This window comes from Cryptomeria japonica, unplaced genomic scaffold, assembly GCF_030272615.1.
Source record: "Cryptomeria japonica unplaced genomic scaffold, Sugi_1.0 HiC_scaffold_65, whole genome shotgun sequence".
NCBI lineage: Eukaryota > Viridiplantae > Streptophyta > Pinopsida > Cupressales > Cupressaceae > Cryptomeria > Cryptomeria japonica.
Genome location: NW_026728887.1, coordinates 580,488 through 584,969, shown reverse-complemented (window position 1 = coordinate 584,969; position 4,482 = coordinate 580,488). Strand labels below are relative to the sequence as shown.

Below are 4,482 nucleotides of genomic sequence, written 5' to 3'. Positions count from 1 at the left end.
CCCGGGTGCGCACCTCGCGTGCACCTTCGCCGCGGTGGGCACCATGGCGTGCACGAAGTCGGAGCCCGGTTTGCCCCGGGTGCGCACCTCGCGTGCACCTTCGCCGGGGTGGGCACCTTGGTGTGCAGACCTTGGCTGGGTTGCGCGCCCTGGTGGGCACCATGGTGCGCACCAAGGAGCGCTCCGAAGTGTGCTCCAAGGTGCGGCCTGCACGAAGTCGGAGCCCGGTTTGCCCCGGGTGTGCACCTCGGGTGGGCACCTTGGTGCGCATGCCTTGCCTGGGCTGCGCACCAGGGCGGGCTCAAGATGGCACCCGCGTTCCTTTTTTTTCACTATCTTTCAAAACGGAAATTTTAAAATCTCATTTTTTTTTGCCTTTTTCTGGAAATTAGTGAAGGCAGCGCATCAAAGGTGCGCACCTCGCTGCCCACCACGGTGCGCAACGCCGGTGGGCACCCGGGAGTGCTTCGAAGTGTGCTCCAAGGTGCTGCGTGCACGTTGTCGGAGCCCGGTTTGCCCCGGGTGCGCACCTCGCGTGCACCTTCGTCGGGGTGGGCACCTTGGCTGGGTTTGCCCCGGCTGCGCTCCGAAGCGGGGTTATTGGAGCGCCGCCTCTTTTTTTGTCGGAGCGTTTGGTGGGGTTTCTCGCATTGGCTCTTCCGAGGCCCGGTTGCCACCCTGGCGCGCACGAAGTCGGAAGTAGGGTTAATTGCCCGGGTGCGCACCTTTGCCAGGGTGGGCACCTTACCTGGGCTGCGCACCAGGGCGGGCTCAAGATGGCACGCGCGTTCCGTTTTTTTCACTATCTTTCAAAACGGAAATTTTAAAATCTCCTTTTTTTTTTGCCTTTTCTGGAAATTAGTGAAGGCAGCGCATCAAAGGTGCGCACCTCGCTGCCCACCTTGGTGTGCTCTGAGGTGCGCACCCGGGAGCGCTACGAAGTGTGCTCCAAGGTGCGGCGTGCACGTTGTCGGAGCCCGGTTTGCCCCGGGTGCGCACCTCGCCTGCACCTTGGCCGGGGTGGGCACCTTGGCTGGGTTTGCCCAGGGTGCGCTCCGAAGCGGGGTTACTGGAGCGCCCCCTCTTTTTTTGTCAGAGCGTTTGGTGGGGTTTCTCGCATTGGCTCTTCCCAGGCCCGGTTGTTGGGTGCGCTCCCACCCTGGCGCGCGCGAAGTTGGAAGTTGGATTAATTGCCCGGGCGCGCACCTTCGCCAGGGTGGGCACCTTGGTGCGCACACCTTGGCTGGGCTGCGCACCAGGGCGGGCTCAAGATGGCACCAGCATTCCCTTTTTCTCACTATCTTTCAAAACGGAAATTTTAAAATCTCGTTTTTTTTTTGCCTTTTATGGAAATTAGTGAAGGCATCGCATCAAAGGTGCGCACCTCGCTGCCCACCTTGGTGTGCTCCGAGGTGCCCACCACGGTGCGCAACGCCGGTGCGAACCCGGGAGCGCCCCGATGTGTGCTCCAAGGTGCGGCGTGCACGAAGTCGGACCCCGGTTTGCCCCGGGTGCGCACCTCGCGTGCACCTTGGTGCGCACACCTTGGCTGGGTTGCGCGGCCTGGTGGGCACCATGGTGCGCACCAAGGAGCGCTCCGAAGTGTGCTCCAAGGTGCGGCGTGCACGAAGTCGGAGCCCGGTTTGCCCCGGGTACGCACCTCGCGTGCACCTTCGCCGGGGTGGGCACCTCGGCTGGGTTGCGCGCCCTGGTGCGCACCAAGGAGCGCTCCGAAGTGTGCTCCAAGGTGCGGCGTGCACGAAGTCGGAGCCCGGTTTGCCCCGGGTGCGCACCTTCGCCGCGGTGCGCACCATGGCGTGCACGAAGTCGGAGCCCGGTTTGCCCCGGGTGCGCACCTCGCGTGCACCTTCGGCGGGGTTGCGCGCCCTGGTGGGCACCATGGTGCGCACCAAGGAGCGCTCCGAAGTGTGCTCCAAGGTGCGGCGTGCACGAAGTCGGAGCCCGGTTTGCCCCGGGTGCGCACCTCGCGTGCACCTTCGGCGGGGTTGCGCGCCCTGGTGGGCACCATGGTGCGCACCAAGGAGCGCTCCGAAGTGTGCTCCAAGGTGCGGCGTGCACGAAGTCGGAGCCCGGTTTGCCCCGGGTGCGCACCTCGCGTGCACCTTCGCCGCGGTGGGCACCATGGCGTGCACGAAGTCGGAGCCCGGTTTGCCCCGGGTGCGCACCTCGCGTGCACCTTCGCCGGGGTGGGCACCTCGGCTGGGTTGCGCGCCCTGGTGCGCACCAAGGAGCGCTCCGAAGTGTGCTCCAAGGTGCGGCGTGCACGAAGTCGGAGCCCGGTTTGCCCCGGGTGCGCACCTCGCGTGCACCTTCGCCAGGGTGGGCACCTCGGTGCGCACACCTTCTCAATGTTTTCTTGCCTTTTCTGGAAATTGGTGAAGGCAGCGCATCAAAGGTGCGCACCTCGGTGTGCTCCGAGGTGCGAACCCGAGAGCGCTCCGAGGTGCCCACGAAGTCGAAAGTCGGGTTAATTGCATTGTTTTCCCCGGGTGCGCTCCGAGGTGCGCAACATCGGCGCGCACCAAGGAGGGCTCCGAAGTGTGCTCCAAGGTGCGCACGATGGCGTGCACCTCTGGTGCGCACGATTCGGAGCTCGGTTTGACCGGGGTGCGCACACCTTGGCTGGGTTGCGCACCTTTTGTGCGCTCCAAGGTGCGCACGAAGTCGGAGCTCGGTTTGCCCCGGGTGCGCACCTTCGCCAGGGTGCGCACCTTGATGCGCACGCCTTGGCTGGGCTGCGCACCTTGGTGGGCGCCATGGTGCGCACCTTTCGTGCGCTCCAAGGTGCGCACGAAGTCGGAGCTCGGTTTGCCCCGGGTGCGCACCTTGGTGGGCGCCATGGTGCACTCCGAGGTGCCCAAGATTGGTGCGCACCAAGGAGCGCTCCGAAGTGCGCTCCAAGGTGCGCGCGAAGTCGAAAGTTGGGTTAATTGTCCGGTTTGCCTCGGGTGCGCACCTTGCGTGCACCTTCGCCAGGGTGGGCGCCTTGGTGCGCACACCTTGGCTGGGCTGCGCACACCTTGGCACCCGCGTTTCCTTCATTTTAAATTTTTTTTTTTTACAATCTCTCAAGTGGGAAATTCTATAATCTCAACTTTTTTTGCCTTTTCAGGAAACTTTTGAATGGAGCGCATCATTGGTGCGCTCCGAAGTGTGCTCCAAAGCTCTCTCCAGCTGCGTGCACCTGCCCCGGCCGCGCACCCGGCCCCGCCCAGCTTCGCTCACCTGTCCCGGGCGTCTGGTGCGGAACCTTAGAGTAAGAAACATCACCGTGCACCTTGGCCAACGTGCGCGACTCGACCGAGCGCGCACTGGCCGAGGTGCACACCGATTTCACCTGGGTGCGCGCGCAGCACCTCGGGCGCACCGGGGTGCGCGCACAACGCCCGGGTTGCACCGTGGCCTGTGTGCTCGGGGTGCCTCGGGTGCGCGCTCGGTGTCGCCCCCGCGCGCGCGGTAGTGCGGGCAGCGCACCCCGGCCCGGCCCGGCCCCGACGAGAACGCAAACGGGCAAAAGGTTTATTCAAATAGCATTGCGACGCCCGGCGAAAAACTAAAAAAGGGTGCAACACCGGGACTTCCCGGGAGGTCACCCATCCCAGTACTACTCCGGCCCAAGCGCGCTTAACTGCGGAGTTCTGATGGGATCCGGTGCACTAATGCTGGTATGATCGCACCCGTTATGAGCTTGTCGCAGTGTGTACTTAGCAAACCGCGACCCACGTGCGAATCCACCCCGGCCACCCACCCCCGTCGAGGTGCACACCCTCCCTCGCGAAGTGCGCCCCGTTCGCCAAGTGTGAGCCCTGCCCGGGTGCGCGCACCTTGCTAGGGCGTCGGGTGTGCACCCGGCCCGGCCTACGTGCGTGCACCTGGAGGGGGCGTCGTGTGCGTGCAGTGTCCCGTCTGCAACGCGGTGCCCACACACCACCTCGGGCGCAACGACCTGCGCTCACATGTGGGCCGAGTGCACCTTGGTGCATGTTCGGGGCGCCTCGGGTGCACGCTCGATCTTGCCCCGGTGCACCAAGGCGCTCGGTTTGCCCCGGGTGCGCACTTGGTGCAAGGTGGGCACCCAAAATAGGGATCAAGCACCAAAACACAAGTTTCGGGATGCAAAATGGGACCCAAGGACCACAAATGCGTTCCAAGACCCATGATGGGTCCACGAGAACAAAAATGTGTTCCGAGACTTAATAAACAAATATTGGGTTTTAGGAGAAGAAACATGCTCTGATGCCCAAAACGAGAATCGACCCCGAAAAGGCCACAGGCCAAAAGTGGGATGCGAGACAAAAAAAAATGGGACCCGAGGACCAAAATTGGGTTCCCAGGTCGAAGACAGGGCAACCGGACAAGAAACGACCTCTAAGGCTCGAAATGAGTCCCGACGACTAAAACTTGACAAGAAGCACCCATCAGGCACCCAACTCGACACCCATGGGATGCCGACCCACCCGG

General features: G+C 63.4%; 1 non-coding gene across 1 annotated transcript; it reads right to left on the bottom strand.

Annotated features, from left to right (window-relative positions):
- Positions 1 to 3,581: 3,581 nt before the first annotated feature.
- LOC131863588 (5S ribosomal RNA) lies at positions 3,582 to 3,700 on the bottom strand. Its single transcript, XR_009362488.1, has one exon. It is a non-coding gene; the product is annotated as a 5S ribosomal RNA (ribosomal RNA).
- Positions 3,701 to 4,482: the final 782 nt, after the last annotated feature.